Source organism: Arachis hypogaea, chromosome 16, assembly GCF_003086295.3.
Source record: "Arachis hypogaea cultivar Tifrunner chromosome 16, arahy.Tifrunner.gnm2.J5K5, whole genome shotgun sequence".
NCBI lineage: Eukaryota > Viridiplantae > Streptophyta > Magnoliopsida > Fabales > Fabaceae > Arachis > Arachis hypogaea.
In genome coordinates, this window is record NC_092051.1 from 138,905,113 (window position 1) to 138,926,932 (window position 21,820).

The 21,820-nt window shown below is 29.2% G+C and overlaps 1 pseudogene; it reads left to right on the forward strand.

Annotated features, from left to right (window-relative positions):
* Window positions 1-724: 724 nt before the first annotated feature.
* Window positions 725-12,437, forward strand: LOC112754081 (very-long-chain aldehyde decarbonylase CER1-like; annotated as a pseudogene).
* The last annotated feature ends 9,383 nt before the right edge of the window (window positions 12,438-21,820 follow it).

Sequence of the window (21,820 nt, forward strand, 5' to 3'; positions counted from 1 at the left end):
CAAATTCTAATTACGAGATTGTTCATAAAAATACATGACATGACGCAAAATACACTGCGTTGGAAAAAGTGGCTTGCACACCAAGCATTTTCCAATAAAGAGAGGTTTACGCTTTGATAATTGATGATCATGATTGATTACTCGAAAGTAAGTTGGTATGTGAGTTTTGATAAACCAATTGTGAATAGATTGAGAAATGGATGAGATTGATTCTAAAATTGAGCTAAGAGAATTGTTATTGATAGAATATGATGCTATTTTTAGCTGAGGTATATATGGACTGAAATTGGATTTCGATAGGAATTAAACTTCCTAAAAGCTTTACTTGCTCGTCGATCGAGTTACTGTACGTACGTTTGTTTATCAGAAAACAGTGAACCTATGATAATGACACGAATTCTTAGGGTTAATGATGTAGAATTTTTACCTCTATTGATTGAAGCTTCACAGCTAATAGTACGCTCACAAATTTAAAAAACCGATGGATTAGTGAGTTGTAATTTTTTTTTTCTTTGATAGAAGAAAACGACAATAATTGAACTTATTATTTTATTTGCATGTAATTCTTGGATGTATAGTACTAACCAGTAACTACTATTTCCCAAACGTAACAGCAGTATTCGGTAGCAGTTGTGCAATTAATGGAAAATAGTTTGGAGTTGAACACCTTAGTCATTCAAAACTATATATATATATAAGTAGATCTTCACATACATATAATGCATTGTACATTACTACCAGACATATAGATCTCTTCACATACAAATTAAAATGGCTTCCAAACCAGGCATTCTTACTGATTGGCCTTGGAAGCCTCTTGGAAATTTCAAGGTTTATTTATTTATTATTATTGCATTGCTTCAATATATATTAGCTTAGCTAGGTTTATTTTGGTTTACCTTAATGTTTAATCTTCCTTTTCATTTATACTTTTTTTTTTCTATTGGTTCCTATAATTTTATAAAATTTTTAATTAGGTTTTTGTATTTTTTTTTTTAATTAAGTTCTTACACCAATTTTTTTAAATTTGGTCCCTATACTTTTTTTTTTCTTTTATTTAGGTCTCTGCACGAATTTTTTTTTTTAGTTGGGTCCCTATAAAATTAAGTCAATTACTACTAAGAGGGACCTAATTCAAAAAAATTAGTGCAAAAATTCAATTAAAAAAAAAAAGTATAGAAACCTAATTAAAAATTTTGCAAAACTATAAATATTAACAGAATAATTAAACTTTACATTATTATAACTCTAATGAATATATAACCTAAGTAATTTACCACATTCATGTTTTAATCTCATTAGTCTTCTCTACTGTATGATTAATTTTTTTTATTTTTATAAATTATGCTATCCCTACTTCAAAGTGAATTTATTGAAATAAATTATATATAGTTTCTCATCGAGTATTGCATGATATCTAAAAATATAACATTTTACATCAATATTTTAGCTATCAACCATGTTAGAAAATCAACATACATGGTCGTTGCTGTCAATTTTAGCCAACAACGAACAGACATTGATCTATCAAACAAATCCATTTAAATCAGTGACGGATCCATAAAATTTTAACAGTAGAAGCAAAATATATATAATATAATAATAATTTAGGTTTAGTTAATATGTGTCTTAAAGACACATGACAAGTTTAGTATTAATGAAAAGTTTTAAATTTTTTCATTTAATAACTGTAAAATAATTAAATACATTAAAAACTTAAGTTTTTTGTATTTCCAATAAAAATATTTTTAATTTGTAATCTTAATATGTACTTTTAGTATACAAGATAAATAAACTCTAATAATTTTTATAATAAAAATATTATATTGTATAAAACTTAGCTATAAAATTGTTTATTAACCATTATGTATTTGTGTATAAATATATTTATTATTTAATTCATTTTTAATATGTATTTTATATTTCAATATGTATTTTTAATATGTATTTTATATTTCAATATGTATTCTATATGGGAAGTTACTTTTTATGTACATATAGCATAATTATTGTTATAATTATATTTTGTTATTATAAAATATAATTAATCTTCAAAATATATAATTTACAAATTAAAACACTAAAATAATAATTTAAACAATAATATATAATTTATAATTCTATTTTTTAAGTTTCATATTTTAAAAACAATTGAATAATTTTTTTTAACAATACAACTGAAATGTCTCATATATATATATATATATATATATATATATATATATATATATATATAAACAATTATGTAAAAATTCACTTCTCATACAATCAAAAGTCAATTCTCAATGATATTTATAGTTAAAAAAATTCTTTTAATTAATATAGTTCTTACAGGAAAAACTAAAATTAATTTAAAAAAAAGATAAATAATATCTTTTGAATTCATTTTTAAAAAAGAATACTAATCTTATTTAAATTGAGAATTGATCATTCTAATAAACATCTAATATAAAATTCTTAAACTGACTATTAAGTACTAAAAGTTGAGTAAACAATTATTGTGGAGTCAAATTCAATAATTTAATAGAACGAATAAATATTATTATTATATACTCATTTACAATTTTTTTTTAATTATTCTTTTCCTTCTTCTCTTTTTCTCTTTTTCCTTCCACCACTTACCACTACCGTCAGCCACCGTCTCACAGACTTTGACCACGTACTGCTGTCGACCACCACTGGCCACCTGTCACCAGCAATCACATAAATTATTTATTTTAAATTCTAATTTTTAACTTTTAAACCTTAAATTTTTAAATTTTAAACTCTAAACCTAAATCCTAAATTTTAAATATTAAATTATAAATTCAATATTCTAAATTAATTTTAGGGTTAAGTACGATTTTGGTCCCTAACGTAAAGACTGAAAATTTATTTAGTCATTGCCCTTTTTTTCGCTACAAAATGGTCCCGAAGATTTCAGTTTGTTTTAAAATCGTTATTTTTACCAAATTTTTTATTTTTATTACCAAATTACTCCTAACTAAAAAATATATATAAAAAAAGAAAACGGAAAAAGGGAGAAGGGAAGGTCGCGCTTTTGGGGGATCGTTTCCAGGGAACAAGAGGGGGAAGGGGAAAGAGAAGGTAGAGAATCTCCTCGCTGCCGCCGCTGCTTCCTCGCTGCTACTCTTCACCGCCAGATCTCGCCGTTTCCTTTCTTTCTCAGTACACACTCACACTAACGGCAAGAGAGGAGAGAGCAGAGGGAGAAAGACACAGAGAAGTGGAGAGAAAGAGAAGAGAAGAACGAAAGCACTGAGGGAGACCGCATTTTTGTTTTTGTTTCTGTTTTCTGCTTTCTGCTTGCTTCTGTTTTTATTTTTGTTTCTGGTTCTGTTTTTGTTATTCTACTACTTTTGTTTTCTGCTTCAGCCTGCTTCTGTTTTTGTTTTTTCTTATGGTTCTGTTTTTATTGTTATTCTGATTTCATTATCCATTGTTATTGTTGTTGTTCTTTTAGTTGTTGTTGTTTGATCGTCGTTAATTCCGCTTTTGTTTCTGTTTTTGCTTGTGCCTCTGCACCTCTGTTTCTAGTTGATTTTGGGGAAGAAGGGGGAAGAGTATTTTCGTCTGAAGGACGATTTTAAAATTACGTTAAACTTTCGAGACTATTTTGTAGCGAAAAAAAAGTCGGAGACGAAAAAAATTTTTGATCTGTGATTTTGAATATCTTTTTAATAATCAATTGTTGACTATTCTATTGATCGAAAAAGATTTATTGTCATTGCTTTTTCCGTGTTAACCTTAAACAGAATTCATGTTGTCAATTCCACAATACAGAATGTACAAGTAACAAATTAGTGTTTATATTTTGACCCTAAATGATAAATTATTTAAGTATCATTACAAGTATAACTAATTTCAATTTTGGTGGAAACTCAGGTGCAGTCGACTTCACGTGAAGTTGATACCTGATAGTCGTTAGATGAAAATTTAGTCAAATCAGTCAAATCATTTAACGGCTCTCAAATATCAACTTCAGGTGAAGTCGACTTAACTTGAGATAAAAAAGAAAGAAAAAAAAAGATGAAAATATGGAATTTGAATCTTTATCTTTAGAAAAATTTAGAAAAAATCTACATACTGAGAGTAGGTTTAAAGATGTATCTAGGGATTTTTACCTTCAATTTTTAAGATTAACAAAAAAAAAAAAAAAAACAATAGTACATCAACACCACTATAATAGGCATCAATATATAAAGGTTAGCCCACAATCCTTATGACAGTACATTTTTGTTATATTCATAATCTAATGTTTCATTATTTATGATAACACATATAATAAGCATTCATGAGGTTTTGATGTTGACACCGTACCTATGTATCTGTTTTGAAGTTCGTGATTATAACACCATGGGTGGTGCATAGCATGTATACTCTGACAACAAAAGAAGGAGGGGACCCAGTGAACTATCTCGTATTACCATTTATAGTCATGAGAATGCTTCACAACCAGATCTGGATATCTGTCTCTCGCTACCGAACTGCCAAGGGAAACAACAGGATTGTTGATAGAGGCCTTGAGTTCGATCAAGTTGACAGAGAAACCAATTGGTTCAATCATTTACTTTTTATCTTTCTCTTCCTTTCTCCTACTATAAATACTTGTATACTTTCTCCTTATCAATTAATAAGTCTCTGCTACATTTTCCATAGGGTATATTAAAAAAAAGGAGTAAAGCTCTAAAAATTGTCGTATTAATTTTTCATGAAAAAATTTAGATTCAGCGCTTTTATTAAAATTTAACCAATATTTGATTAAAAAAAATGAATAATTATATATTATTAAATATAATTTTATATTATTAAAGATTTATATATATTGATCTATATATTTTTACTAAATTTTTAATTAAGTATTTATTTTTTAATAGTTTATTATTAAATCTCTATATTAGAGAAAAAGTTTTAATTAACTCCTTACTAATAATGTTATTTTAAAGAAAAAAATAATTCTAAAATATTTATTTTTAAAATATGAAAAATGCTAAAAGATTAGTAAAATTTTTTATTTTTCTCATCATATTTAAATATCATCCAAATTTCTTTAGTCTAACAGTTGAATAATATAGACTACATTTTTAAATATTAATACCTAAATGTTGACAACGTTTAAACATTCCTCTTAAAATATTTTAGAATCATCCTATATATATTAAATATAAAAATAAATATTTCAAAAATATTTCATACTTTGAACAAAAACACAGTTAGTAATTAAGGAGCTAATTGAAATTTATTATTTATTATTATAAAAATACAAATACAAATTTTGAAAATATAAAAGTTAAATATATATCTAGCAAATAATTAAAGGTTATTTATAAAGTAATTAATAAAGTTATACTATAGTATTTAATTATTTTTAGAGTGTGATTGTGTGGGGGATGAAATATATTTTGCAGGGATGACCAAATATTATTCACAGCAATCCTATTCTATATAGGGTACATGATATTTCCATTTGCATCAAACCTGCCATGGTGGAAAACAAAAGGTGTAATAATGACAGCAATATTGCATGCTGGACCAGTGGAGTTCATATACTATGGTTTCACAGAGCACTTCATCACCACTTTCTCTACACTCGATATCACTCTCATCATCATTCTTCCATTGTCACTCAACCCATCACATGTATGCTATTTTCTTTACTTTCCCATGCCATGCATGCATATTACATACCAATTAAAATACTACCTATTGTGTGCAAGCAAAACAATAACGGTCACAGGTATTTTTAATTATTTTCATATAATAACATTTATTATCTTGTAATGATGTCATATGAGCAGAAATTGTCAAGGATATTTTATTTAGAATAAGTAAACAAAATTAATTTTTAATTAATTAATATTAGTATTTTTAGAAAATTTAAGTTTAAGGTTTAAAATTTAAAATTCAAAATTTAAGATTAAAATTTGACTGATATTATTTGAAAAAGAAATTTAATTGAATTTGCCCACCAAAATATAATTGTTTTGATTTTTTTTTCAAATTATATACTTTATACGCCAAGCTTAAATAACGTTTTAGTCATTTAAAATAGGTGAATTTTGTTTTAGTTTCTATAATAAATTTTCTTTAGATTTTAATCTTAGAAAATAAAAAAATTTGGTTTAGCAGATGCTATTAATTTACTTTGATAATTATTACTTAGCTTCTGTATTAATTAATTGCTAAATTCCTTTATATATTCATTTAAGAATATTAACAAAGTTGGATCCACTAATGCTCTTTCTCCTTGAAGATACACACATATTGTTAAAGTTTGAACGTACGAGAGTAAGTGTGTAAATTTATATTAAAAGGGTGCCTATACGAAAGAATTTCTTCACATAAAGGTCAGGTAATAGAGAAATAATAATAATATTGAAGAATTAATAATATATTAAGAGTAGTTAGTTGGTGATTTTTAATGGTTTTGGCAGCGGTTACGCATCCATTTGCTGAGCACTTAGCATATTTCACGCTATTCGCAATACCAATGATGACAACGTTGATCACAAGAACATCCTCCATTGCTGCGCTTTATGGCTACATCGTATACATCGATTTCATGAACAATCTTGGTCATTGCAACTTTGAGTTCTTTCCCAAGATACTCTTCTCCCTCTTTCCTCTCTTAAAGTATTTCTCTTACACGCCAGCGTAAGTTTCTATATCTTCTAGTAACAATATATTATATGTGCACCAAAATGATAACATGGAAGTTTTTGTGAAGATATTTGATAGTGTTTTTTATGGTTAAGTAATGGAACAAAATACAAAAATGGCTAGTTTTCTAGATTTTTCTTAAAATATATATTAAAATATAAATATATATTAAAAATAAATTAAATCACGTATATTTATATATAAATATATTGGTGACTTATTTTATTAATTAATTTTGACGTACGAATAATTTTTTTGTTTTTTGTTTTTTTCAATATCACAATTTCATTTACTATTATTAGTCACTAGTTACTATTATCTATCCATCGCTTATTATGTATTCTAATTTTTGAATTTGAAATCCAAATTTTAAACTCTAAATTATAATAATTTTAAATTTTAAATCCTTAATTTTAAATTATAAATTTTAAATGTTATATTGTAAATTAACTTTTTTTTGTGTGTTATTTTCAAATGTACTTGTTATTTTGTTGGTTGATTTAATTTGTTGGTTTTATTTCCCAAGACTCTTTCTAGTCAATAAATAATGACAGTTATTATTAGTTACTTTACTAATGGAATGTTGAAGCTGAATAACCTTACATCCCTACAAATTGTTAATGAATATGGTTATGTTACCAAAAATACAATATGCTAGAAAAATCAAACCAATTAGTTTAAAGTTTTAGTATATTCTAAGAGTTTAATTTTGATACGTAGACAGTGTAAAGTATTTTACACAGTTGTATAATCACATCTGTTTTTTTTATAATTATTCACACGGTTAACATAAAAAGTAATTATTTTTACTGATGTAACGTTACGTAATTGATGAATGTATGTACGTAGTCCATCAAAATTAAATTCATATTCTAAACTGTGTGAAGTTGAATAGGATTAGGTCAAGTAACGACTAATGATTCTATCATGTAGCCACATTTTGAATGTTAAAAAAATAGTTTAATTTATATATAATTTATATTATGACCTAACTCAATCTATCAATTGTTTAAATGACATTGGAGCTCTACATGTGCTAGGTATACCACAAATTCATCATAATTATTTTAATTTGATTTCTTCTTATTAAATCTAACTAACTAAGAAGAGATGGATTCATTATTCAATAATGGTGGTTCCACAGGTTTCACTCGCTGCATCACACCAAATTCAGAACAAATTACTCACTTTTCATGCCAATATATGACTACATTTATGGTACTGTGGATACATCGACGGAAACAATATACGAAACATGTCTAAAGAAACCAATGGAGGTTGCGGATGTGGTGCACTTAACACACTTAACAACACTTGATTCCATTTATCAGCTGCGGTTAGGGGTTGCTTCCTTAGCCTCCAACCCTCAAGCATCAAAATGGTACCTCCATTTGATGTGGCCCTTCACATTCTGTTCTATGCTAATCACTACTTGCCTCCATGGTCGTGCCTTTCTCTTAGAAACCAACAACTTTCAAAATCTCAAGTTGCAATCCTGGGTTATACCCAGATTTAAAATACAAGTAAGATTGTTTCTCGCTTTTGGGATATTCAATTTACTACCAAAAAAAATTGTTGGATGACAATTTATTTAGAAGAAAACTTAGGGACTAATAATTTTATTTATATTATATTAGCCAACAATCTTAGTTAGCATATACATTTTACTAGTATATTTGAACTTTTTTCTTAACATCAACAATATGATGACTAAGTGCTGAACAAAAAGAATAAATTGTATTACCTTATAGCACTACTGATTTATTTAGCTTCAAATCTGTCACTAATAAGATAAGTGACCAATTTATAGTTCAATTGGTTCGTTTTTAGATTTTTAATAATTGCTAAAATAAGTTGGCAATCGATAAATTTTTGGATTTTTTCTTAATGCAACAAGTGAATAAACTTTTTTGTTCAAACAATTAAAAACATATATAATTTTCTTTGTAGTCAACAAAAATAAAGAGAGAAGGGCAAAATTTGCATAATATTGGTTTTTTTTTAAATTAAATAACTTTCTAAACTTTTTCTTTTGCAATTATCCAAGTGATTGCATGTGACACATGACCTGTGTTGTAGTATTTCCTAAGATGGCAAAGTGGAACATTGAACAACTTAATTGAAGAGGCAATAATGGAAGCTGAGTTAGGTGGTGCGAAGGTAATAAGTCTAGGACTTCTAAATCAGGTTAGTTCATTTCCTCCTTTTATTTTAAAAATTAGTTCTATTTATATAGCCTAAATATGCTTTTATTTCTGAAACAAATGTTAATTTTAATTTTGTCTCTGCCAAAGATTATTTTGTTTTAACTTTTTTGTTGTTAGAACTTTCTGAAAAGAGATAGAAAATAATAGTAAAAATAATAAAATTCTATTTTTTATTTTTATTTCTTATTTTTTATTTTTTCTATGAAATTTTAAAAATAAAAAAGAAAAAAAATACAAATCAAATAAGCTTTTACTTTTTAGGTTTGGATCCAATCTCTTAATTTTTAAACTATTTTATTGATTTTACCAATACTTGTTGTTTTTTCGTCCCTGTACCGAACTAATATTTTTTTTCTTTAAATCTCTAAATCTTATGATAATTTGGTTTTTAAAACCCATTAAAATGATAGTTTATGGTCCTTTAAAATTAAATATTAATAAGAAATAATTAGAAGTATACTAAAATAAACTTTTATAGGAATGAAAATCAAATACTTTTAAAACTAAATATTGAACTAACCAATCAAAAATATTGGTAAATAAGTACATTGAAACAACATGCTTTTAATTTAAGCATTCGGCTATTTCAATATGATTTCAATAGAAATTCCGTACATTAGTGTATTTATAAAATACATAATTTTATTTTAGATCATGAAAAACAAATAAACAATATTATCTGGATTGCAATTTTATTTTGATGCATGCAGAGAGAAGAACTTAATGCACATGGTGAACTTTATATAAGAAAATTCCCAAAGTTGAAGATAAAGATTGTTGATGGTAGTAGCTTAGCTGCTGCAATTGTTCTCAACAGCATTCCCAAAGGGACAAATCAAGTTTTACTTCGTGGCAACTTTAACAAGGTTTCATTTGCCATTGCCAATGCTCTATGCCGAAGAAATATTCAGGTATATTATTCAAACTAAAGTTTTATTATATATTCTCATGAAATATGAAAATTATTTCGGATACTTTAATTAACCGTTCTTAAATTCACTTGAAATGTTCCTATAATTTCATCACTAATGATGGACCGAATTGCAAGCAGGTAGCTTTATTGCATAAGGAAGAGCTGAAGATGCTTCAACAGAGAGTCACAAAATCCAAAGGACGCTTTACTCTTTCACCAATCAATACTCCAAAGGTTTATTTATCCATATATATTTCATAATAATAAAATCATAAAAGCTTTTGCTAACTAATTTCAATTATTTTCCGTAAAATAATACTCCATGCACCAAGTAGTAGTTAGTTAATAGTCTTGTACTCTTGTTGATAAAATTCGTATATTAAAGGATAATCACCTAAATAAATTGTTTAGGATAAAATTTTACATGAATATTTTGATTTTAATTGGGCTATATTTTGGTTTTTTTTTTCTTTTTTTTTTTTAACATATAAATCGTTGTTGGATAATACCATTTACAATTTTCATGTAAATCGTTGTACCCTACATAGGGGGTATCATTTTAGAGTAAATTGAATCGTCACAACTTTTTGTGATTTAGCAGAGAAATATGTTAAATGGCTTTCTCATATTAAATTATTGTAATTCACAAATTTTTTTGTTTGGGTATTATTAAGTTGTCGAAAACATTTTTTTTAAATAAAAAAATCCTTTTCATCTTTTAGTGTATTTGTCAAATTTTTAATAATAAAAATAAAATATTAAAAAAATAAAAAATTTTTATTAGAAGTTATAATTAATTTTTAAAAAAAAATTTACTTAAAAAAATATTTTTGACACAATAAATAAAAAAAAATATTTTTATGTTGTTGTACATAAACATAATTGATAAATAAAAAAATATTTTTATATGAGATATTCAAATATAAAATTATTTTACTTTGTTAAAAGATATTATAAAAAAATCAAAATTAAAAAAAATCACCCAAACGAACTCTTAATATGACAAAGCACACAAGTGATAATTTGTTAGAGGTTTCAACGATTTATCATGTGATATAATCGTTATATACCGTGTTGGACTCTCACTTTAGTTAAAAAAAAATAGGAGCATATAAGTAATACGCTGCATTTTTATAAAATTTAAAATTTTATTTTATAAATTATGGACAAGTAAATAACCTTAATAAAAATGGTTACAATAGTTATAAAAAATTTTAGTTGAAATTTTTAATCTTTACATGCTTTGTGTATTTTTCACACACAAATTTTTAATAATTACTTTCAACAATATTTTTAGAACAAGTCAAATTCGTATATTTTCACCTTAAAATAAATGGTTAGTTCTCATATATTAGATATACTATAACTAATAATAACGTTATGAATGAATAATATTAAAATAATATTTTGAACCAAACAAGCGACTTATATTTTGGACAAATTAAAATTGTAGACTGAAAAAATAACTTACTTCATATATAGGAAAGAAAGAATATAATAATAATATATCCCATTAAATAATTAATTTGAATGAAGTGATATGATGATGAAATTTCATTATTGTGTAGATATGGATCGTTGGAGATGGATGGGATGAAGATGAGCAAATGAGTGCATCAAAAGGATCATTATTCATTCCTTTTTCTCATTTCCCTCCAAAGAAATTCCGAAAAGATTGCTACTTCCATTTTACACCAGCAATGACTGTTCCTCCTAAATTCATGAATTTGCACTCTTGCGAGGTTGGTACAATAATACTCCATTATTCACATTTTTTTGGCGTGCGTGTGTATAAAATAGTTAATTAGATCATTATTTTGTGCGTGTATAATAGATAAAGAGGAGTGTTAGGGGCCAGTAGATTTTGGGAGTTGTAGCCATCAATTAGTTATCAATAGTATATTTAATGGTGTGAGATTTTATCTAATGGTGGAGAATCACTCATTTTCCTTTTGTTGGCTAAGTGCGGGCCAAATTTTAATAAATCTGTCATTTTTCCATAGATAAATTCAAAAGTTATATTTATTGACTTATTTTATTTTTTCCCATATTTATGCACAATTTTAACAATTTTGGAGAAAAGCAATTAGTTAGACTACATATAAAATTTTCTTTATTTGATGAACAAATTAATTATTAATGTTTTAAGTCACATTAATATATTCTAAAAATAGATTAATGTGTTACGTTGCAGAATTGGCTTCCAAGAAGAGTACTAAGTGCTTGGCGTATAGGTGGAATAGTTCATGCCTTAGAAGGATGGGATGTTGACGAATGTGGATACACCATACTTGGTATTAAGAAAGTGTGGCAAGCAAGTTTATTCCATGGTTTTCAACCTCTCAAGATTCCCCACTCACCATGATCAACACTACTAAGTTTATTACGGCTTGAATAATTCATCGAAAACCTGAGAAATTCAGAGAATTGCAAGGAGATCAAGGGAGGAGAATTGAGATGTTTCTGGATTTCATCATGTATTATTGGAATAAGCAAGAATATTATTAGTTGTTTACATACATATATGTATGGTTTGTTGCGTTGTAATTAAATAAGGTAATGCTAGGTAATCTAATATGTTGTCTTTGATTTGCAGCATTAAATAAAAACAAAAAAGGGTGGAAAAAGAGAAATTTAAGATTAGTTCAAGATGGAAAGTAATTTGTGTAAGATATATTTTCTAAAAACAATCTAATAAGAAGAGTTTGAAATTTTTAACTATCACGTGATTGAGACATAAATTATAATCGGTAATGCCTCATAATTTATTTTATTTAATATTTATTAATTATTATAATAATTAATGATAAATATTAAATAAAATAAATTTTGACTATTTTTTATTATTTTTTTTGTTATTAAACATTTTCGAATTATAACATACTAAATGTTAACTTAACATTATTTTATATTAAATTTCGATGATTAATAAATTTATACATAATTAGAAAACAAGAAAGACGTTGAATACCGTTGAACTTAATATTGGACTTTATCAACAGATTTAGCGTCGGTTTTATCGACGGTTTCGAATGAGAAATTCGTCTTTCAAAAATATTACCATCGGATTATAAATTTCCTCCCTAAATCCTACTGTAAGGTGTGACATGAAATTTTATTTTATTTGTACCAATTTTACCGTGGGATTTTTCGACAAAATTTTTCGATGATAACAGGTTTTAGTGAAATGCGTTGTTTAAATAACGACGAATGTCATTGATAAATCTAACGGTAAAATTTGGATAAAATTCAAACGTAAAACCTTTTCCCATCACTTCTACGAAATCTCTCTCTCTCTCTCTCTCTCTCTCTCTCTCTCTTCTTTTTCTCTCTCTTCTATCCGCTGCTCCATTGAAGCTGTTGCCACCGCCACCACCTAGAGTTGCCGCTGTTGCCACCACTGGATGTTGTTGTCATTGCTGCTGAAGTTGTCGCTGCTGCCGTCGCTGTTGGTGTCCCTTTCCGTCGAAGGTTCTCACCATGTCACCGTCACTGCCACCTCCTGTCATCACTACATTTCTACGATCTTGCCACCACCATCTGAAGTAATTTTTTTATAATTGTTTTTATGTTTTCATATTTTTTATTTGTAAGTTTAGGGTTTTGTTAGGTATTTTATTGAATTATTGATTAATTTTATTTAATGAAGCATGTGATTATGATTTGTTATGTTAATTTAGTGTGGTTATAAATTATATAATGTTAATGTAGGTTGTGGTACGGTAAAATTAAGAGTTCTTGATCTGTTGAAAGATTTTATTTGAGTATTAACAGTGCTTGAGCTAATCGAAGATTTTATTATTTGAGCTTAGTGAATGAATTTTTTCCAATTACATTCAATTTATATCTTTTTTGTTATGCGTGTTATTAACTTGGTGAAATTAAAATTATGTTTTAATTAATTGCAAAATAGTTTTTGATGTAGTCTTTACTTTGTAAACCTAATAAGTTGTTCTTTTTATTATTAGGATGGTGCTATTTTACCTGAGATCAATTGGAGTTTACTTTTTTATTAGTCTGTGCAGTCGTATTCCAAGTTAGTTTTCTATCTCTAAATTTATTGAATTGTTGAAGTTTTATGCTAGACTTATTTTTTCTATAATAGAGTTTTAGGATCGAAGTGGGAAAAGGTTGTGTAGTGATTCCTTCTCGAAATCCTTGTTGGCTGAAAAATTATGGAGTTATAAGGGGTTCCACACTAGAATGACTAAGATTTGATATTTTATTAAATGCGTATTTGTTCTAGTATATGCTTGCAGCTGTTTTCTCTGCCGAAGTTTCATTTACATTCTTTAAAATATGCTTGGTGAGAAAATGATAATCGGATTTGGTGAGAGATTCTAATTTTAGAAAAAATTGTACCGAATTTTCTAAAAATTTTAATAAGTTGCGTTGTTGGTTGAATTCTAGAATTTTTATTGCAAAATGATTCTCATCCATCATCTGTGGATGTATGATAAAAAACCCTATATAAGGTTAATTTTTTAAGTCTTCGTAAATATTGCAATTAGTCAGATAATAACTTCTTCATCTAAGCAAAACTTCAGTACATTGAAATTTCATTATTTATCATATTGTATCATAGGTTATTTCAGAAAACAAATCCTGATATATCACTGAACAATTTTTTACATTAATTTTGAGAATATGCCAGTATCTTTATATCTGACATAACAGATTAGAAACTAGTTACACTTAGTTGTTGCCCAATGAATAAGGGCACAAGCTATATCGGTTCCATTCTTTACAACGGTCGATGGAAAAGAAAATAGATAACACCGGACTTTGGATTTGTAGGAATGCAAGTAGTGGTCATTTTGATTGGTATGGTATGTTGCACAATATAATTCAATTAGAGTATTTTTGTCACACTTTGTACAAGGTATGCGTGTTTAAATATGAATGGTATGATCCAAGTTTGTGACAGGAAACACAAAAGCACAATGACTACAATATCACTGAAGTAAATGTAACCAGAAAATATAGGCACTACAATCCTTATATTTACCTCAAAATACATGACATGTATACTATTTGTCTTATCTGGATTGTCATGCAAGTCTAGTTTGGTTGTTGTGGTTAAGACTAAGTCAAGAGATCGCATAGAGTCTGATGGGACAGAGGGTCAGCAACTTTACCAAATTGATGACCCAACTCCTTCGAAAATATAATGGTGGTTGATACAGATGATCCAATCACCTTTAGGTCAGCTGTTATGAATGATGATATCATTGAACTTAGGAAAAATGACAACACACTACCACTAGAGGACGATAATCTTAAAGAAGAAGAAGAAGAAGAGGAGGTCGATAGAGACAAAAGAAGAAGACGAGTTTGATGATCAGGAAATTACCTCAGAAAAGGAGGATGATGAACTAGATAAAGAAGATGGTGATTCTGAATAAGGTTAACCTAAATATAGTTTAACTAGCTTGTTGTATGTTTAAACTTTATTATAGTTAGATCATATAATTACAATGCATGCTAGCCTTAGTTCTATCTTATGGTTTTTTTTTATTTCTTTCGTGTATTTTTATACTGTATGTTTGATCTTTTACATCATATATAAATTACTTTATTCAGATAAATTATTAATTTATACTTTACTTATTGGGAGTTAACTATCGATTATTAATTTTCGGGGTTGATGGTAATCAGTGGCTAAGAGAAGGGGGTTGAATCTTAGCCCCTTTTTTGCTGAGTATTACTTTCTGCCCTTTAAGATAGCTTCAGGAGATATTTCTGTTTTTGTCTCGTAACTAGTCAAGAGACATTTTCTTTTTGTCTCGTAACCGGTTAGGAGATATTTTTCAATTTTATCTCCTACGCAACAGAATCAGAAATGGAGTAGAAGAGAACGAGAGAATCACACCCAGAAGTATCTTGGTTCAGCTGCTAAGTGCAATGCAGCCTACATCCAGTCTCCATCACAACAGTGACGGAATTTCACTATAATCAACAAATTACATACACCAATTCCTCCCTAGGAACTACCAATTCCTATATGGGACAAGTCTAGAGTCTATCCCCAAAATTGAACTTGACTTTATCACCTACCAAGTTTTCAACCGCAAAGTGCTAACCCAACTTGCAAGGGAATCCCCACAGGATCATGAAACACAACACAGATGTACAAAGGAACTCTCAGACATCTATGGCTTTTTCTTTAATTTTGTACTCTCTGTCTTTTTTCTCTCACTGACTTTTTCTTACAAACCTCACTCTGTTTGTCTTTTACCATGAGACTCAGACAGACAAAACTAAAGAAAAGAATACAAAATAAAACCCATTGAAGGAGAAGAACTCTGTAAGCTTAGGGTAGTTATGAGAACTCTGTGTTTTCTCTCATTGCTTCAACCCTTGGCTGTTCACCCTTATTATAGAAGGGGAAGCTTCCAAGGTTGAAACCGGTTCAACCAAGCCACCAACATCTTCTCCATCACAAGGCCGGTTCGGACAGAGAGAAGAGAGAGGAAAAATCGAAAGCAAATCAACATGCAAGTACCTCTCTCTCACCCCTTCTCATCAAGCTTCATCAATCTGAGCCTTCTATCTTGACTTTATCTCCAAGAAAGATTTCTGACCCTTGATGAACTCTTGATCCTTGAAAGCTCCATCTGTTCCATTTTTGCTTCTTCCTCCACGTAGCTACAATAGCTACCTTCTGTGATGGATGAACAAAAATGGAAACGAGTTTCATCTCAGAGATCTTCATCTCTGACCGAGCCGATTGCTTCTACATTTGGTATGAAGAATTTGAAGCTTCTTCTTCACACCTTTCCTTTTATGGCAAAAATCTCAGCCACAGTCATGCTTTAGATCTTCTTTTCTCAAGGCCATCATCATCCTAGCCTCTTCCTTCTTCATAGCTTTACTGTTACTAAACTTCTCTTCTGATAACTTACTCTTCCTTCTTTCCTATTGATATGACCGAATGCAAAGAGAAAGAGGAGAGAGAAGAGAGAAAAAGCTTTGGATGCAATGAATGGAATTAAAACAAATTAAATCCCATTTCTTTTTTCCTATGCATAGTAATGTGTGGACTCATTGAAAGCAATCAAATCACTTTTAATTTTCTCTTTCTTGTTACCAATGCATGTAATTAAATCAATTTAATTTTGAATTCCATTCTACAAAGGAAGTAGGTAACTGAACTCATCATGCTCCAATTCCTTTCTTTCTTTTTTCAATTCGAACCAACCAATTTGTTAGACCAAGAGGGATTTATTTTGGGCTTCATATTAATTTCCTGGCCCAATTATCATTTGCAATACAAGAATAATTCAACCACAATGTTTGAAACATTTTTGTACCAAAGGCCGAATATTTCCTTAACATTTTGGGCTTATGTTACTTGTGCCCAATAACAAAATCTGCACATTAACAAAATTATTAATCAACCAATTGGAATAAAAAATCAAATTAATAATTTTGTAATGAATATTTTTAATAATGTTTGATCATCACAATAATTTCAAGTTTTTCAAACTCATCATACCCAATATACAATGTTAATAGATATCGGTTCCATTCTTTACAACGATCGATGGAAAAGAAAATAGATAACACCGGAGTCTGGGTTTGTAGGAATGGTGGTCATTCTGATTGGTATGGTATGTTGCACAATATAATTCAATTAGAGTATTTTTGTCACACTTCGTACAAGGTATGCGTATTTATATATGAATGGTATGATCCAAGTTTGTAACAGGAAACACGAAAGCACAAGGACTACAATATCACTAAAATAAATGTAACTAGAAAATATATGCACTACGATCCTTATATTCTACCTCAAAATACACGACATGTATACTATTTGTCTTATCCGGAGTCATGCAAGTCTAGTTTGGTTGTTGTGGTTAAGACTAAGTCAAGAGATCGCATAGAGTCTGATGGGACAGAGGGTCAGCAACCTTACCAAATTGATGACCCAACTCCTTCGAAAATATAATGGTGGTTGATACGGATGATCCGATCACCCTTAGGTCAGCTGTTATGAATGATGATATCATTGACCTTAGGAAAAATGACGACACACTACCACTAGAGGACGATAATTTTGAAGAAGAAGAAGAAGAAGAAGAAGAAGAAGAAGAAGAAGAGTTTGATGATTAGGAAATTACCTCAGAAAAGGAGGATGATGAACTAGATAAAAAAGATGGTGATTTTGAATAAGGTTAACCTAAATATAGTTTAACTAGCTTGTTGTATATTTAAACTTTATTATAGTTAGATCATATAATTACAACGTATGCTAGCCTTAGTTCTATCTTATGTATTTTTTTTATTTCTTTCGTGTTTTTTTATACTGTATGTATGATCTTTCACATAATATATAAATTACTCTATTCAGATAAATTATTAATTTATATTTTATTTATTGGGAGTTAACTATAGATTATTAATTTTCGGGGTCTATTATAGATTGAAAATAAAAAATAGAAAAAAAATTGCCATTGTCATCGAATTTACCATTAGAATTTTTCTGATGGGTAATAATTTTTTATTTTTTTAAAAAATAAAAAATTGGAGCTACTGTCAATTTTACCGTCAGAAAAATTCAATGATAATCAGACGCAAAGTTTTCACGTTTGGCGCCACAGTTAACGTCAAAAAAATTTCGACAGTAAATGACATCAAGTTACCGTTATGTAAATTTTGAATTCCGTCAATATTTTTGTTGCAAGTTTTTATTAGACAAAAAAATTCACCAATAAATATTTTTAATGGCAAAGTCTATACTATCAAAAATAACAAAAATCTTAATTTACAAGATTAGCATAAAATAATAAAGAGGCAGATTAAGAAAACTAAATTGATGAATAAAATGTGAAAATATATATATATATATATATATATATATATATATATATATATATATATATGTTTCATTTTGTTTAGAGACAAATTATCTACACAAACTAAAAATTCTAGTTGTCCATCTCTATTTCTAACATTAATTTAATTGTAAATGCTTACCAGCTCATACCTGTATAACTTTAGCAATAATTGAAGTAGTCAATAGCCATGGTAGCTTGACTTAACACTAATTACAAACATTTTAGTATAACAGGAGAGAGTGCTCGCTATGAAGGGACAAAATCGCAAAAGATCAGAGAAACACATTGACCATTCACCAATAACTACGATTTTGGTATCTAAAATATAAAATATAAGTTAAAATTTTTTATTTTTCATCTTTTTTATATACAAAATTATCTTTAAAATTAAATTTAAAATCAAAATTTAAAATTATCTTTTTTATTTAAATATTAAAATTTTAGACTAAATTATTATTCATAACAAAAAAATTATAAAATAAAAAAAAGGAGAAAAAGAATATTTTTGCTCTTCCTACAAAAGGAGAAGAGGAAAAGAAAGAAGAAAAAAGAAGAAAAAAAAGTTATCTACGATCCATTTTTGTCTTTGTTTTTGTCGTAACTTCTGTACGATTTTTATTCCTAAGGCAAGGACGATTTTAAACCAAGTTAAATCTTAGAAACGATTTTACATGCAAAACGGTTCAAAATGAAAAAAATTTTCGACCTATATCTTAGAGATCAAAATCGTACTTAGTCCATAAAATAACTATCAAATAAAATTTAATCAAATCTAGTTGTGTTACTTTGTCATTACCTTCACGTCCAGTGCTGCAACTCTTCTGGCGAACCTAAGCCGAATCTTATTTAAGGCGATTTTCTTTAATACAGCGATAATACAGTGATAATAGCTCTTTAACAATTTCTTTTTTTTCTTATTTTAGTTTTTACTAGACAGATTAATTTTTAATAAAAAAAACAAGTTATTTAATTAAAATATTTGACAACCATAATTAGCAGAATATAACTTTTGAATATTGCAGACATAAATACAACATTTATATTACTATAAAAACCGCGAGAGAGTAAGGTGATTTCTGGATTACACGTAAACTATTACAAAATGTAACGATTTATGTTGGAACGCATGTCAAGAAAAACTGCTACACTCTGTAACGGTTTCTAAAAGAATTTGACAATAAAAAAATCGCGACACCCCTATAGCAGTTTCTTCACAAATGGCCAGCCTAGAAAATTGTGTGGGCCTATAGTGGTTTCTTCATATAAGAAATGCATATAAATACCAAACAGGAGACAATAGTGTAGTAGTAGATTGTCATTTTTACAAATTCACAAATGGATAGTGAAGAGAATTTTTTAGCTCTATTCCATTGTTTTGGAAAAATTTAGAAAAGCAAAAGATACGTCATTAAGTTTATTGATAGAGAACCAATGAGTGTTTTTATTCGTTCATCAAATACGTTGTCAGAACTAAAAACGAGTATATTACAAAAGGCGGGGGGTGTGCGGGACAAAATAGGTGAAGAAGTTGTTTTACAAGATTTCTGTTGCGGTTGTGTCAACTGGTGTGAAGTAAGAAATATTTGTGATAGGGTCGAACAAATATATGCAGGTTTTGTTTCATTGTCGGTAAAATTTTGCGGAAGTAAGAATACACGAGCTGTATGCCAAGTTGGAAGATGGCGTCGACAGTTCTAGGGCATTAGCGCCGAATCCTCAGTCAACTACAATGGGGGGTGCTTTACCTTGATGCCTGTCGTTGCATCTACTTGCCAACAGATCCTCCATCTGTTGCAGTTGAGATAGCTAGGTCACCCCATATGATTTCGGATATTTCAGGGGAGAGTGAACCGAATCGGGTTGAAAATGCAATGCAAGAGGATGATTCAGATGAAGAGCCTGCTCACATCGTGGGGTACAGTGATGAGGATACTCCAAGGAACCCAACTACACATCAGGGGCCATCAAGTTTTGGAACACAGCAATATCCTCCGCATTTTTCAACGCTAAACTTGGAAGCCGTCAGCCAGCAACCAGACATAGATCCTACCTTTGGGGGTCAAGGATTGCATGAGGAAAATCTTGCTATGAAATTTTAGATTGACTAATCTTTTCAAACTAAGAAGGAAGCTATGTTGGGGGTCAAGGGTTGCATGAGAAAAATCTTGCTATGAAATTTTAGATTGACTAAGGATTATAGCGTCCATTGTGGAGTTGAGTACAGAGTGATAGAGTCAGATTATCTCAAGTATCATGGGATATACAAGCAGTTCGATAAAGATTACACGTGGTTGATTCGCATCACACTTCGGCAACGAAAGAGTACTTGGGACGTTAGAAGGTACAACGGATCTCACACTTGCTTGGCTACATCGATTTCGAGCGATCACCGACAGCTTGATTATCATGTCATTTGTGCGAGGATCTTTCCTTTGATTAGAGCCGATGTAGCGGTTACGATAAAAGTGCACGTGCATATATGCATACGATATCCTCACTCGCATTTGCTGGTAACACCCTGAACTTCTCATGGAACCATGTGAAGTGGACTGTGAACTGCTTGAACTTATCCGGTGGCAGCAGCTTGCCGAATAACTCCTGAAACCACTCCCAAGCCGGTTTACCATCCTCCGTAAACTGGTCGAAGTCTGTGAGGCACCCAGATACAGCCTTCCCGTCAACGGACAATCCTAGCTGATATGCCAGATCTTGCAGTGTGATGGTGACTCTTCGAACGGCATATGAAAGGTGTGCATCTCAGGACGCCACCTCTCAATGAATGCACTGACTAGGGGTTCATCCAACCAGAACCAATGCGTGTTCTGCCTAGGCAAGTGGTACAAACTAACCCTCTCCAAACTTTCTACATTTAAAATTTTAAATTCTTAATTTTAAATTTTAAATCTTAAATTTCAAATACTAAACTACAAACCTTAAATTCTGTATTCTAATTCATGCACCCTAAATACTACATATTATGTTATAAAATTTAATACTTAAAAGAAAACAAACTTACCTCTTCATTGATGTCGCCGACAACGTGAGCAACGCCGTTGAGTCGGTATAAGCTGCCTTCGTCTGCCTTGGTTCCGCTTAAAAATGGCGCCTCTAAGAATCTCAAGTGGCCAAATTCTCTCCAAGTCTTTTTCTCCTTCTCTCAATCCACAACTCTCTCTCTCTTTCTTTCTCTCTCTCTA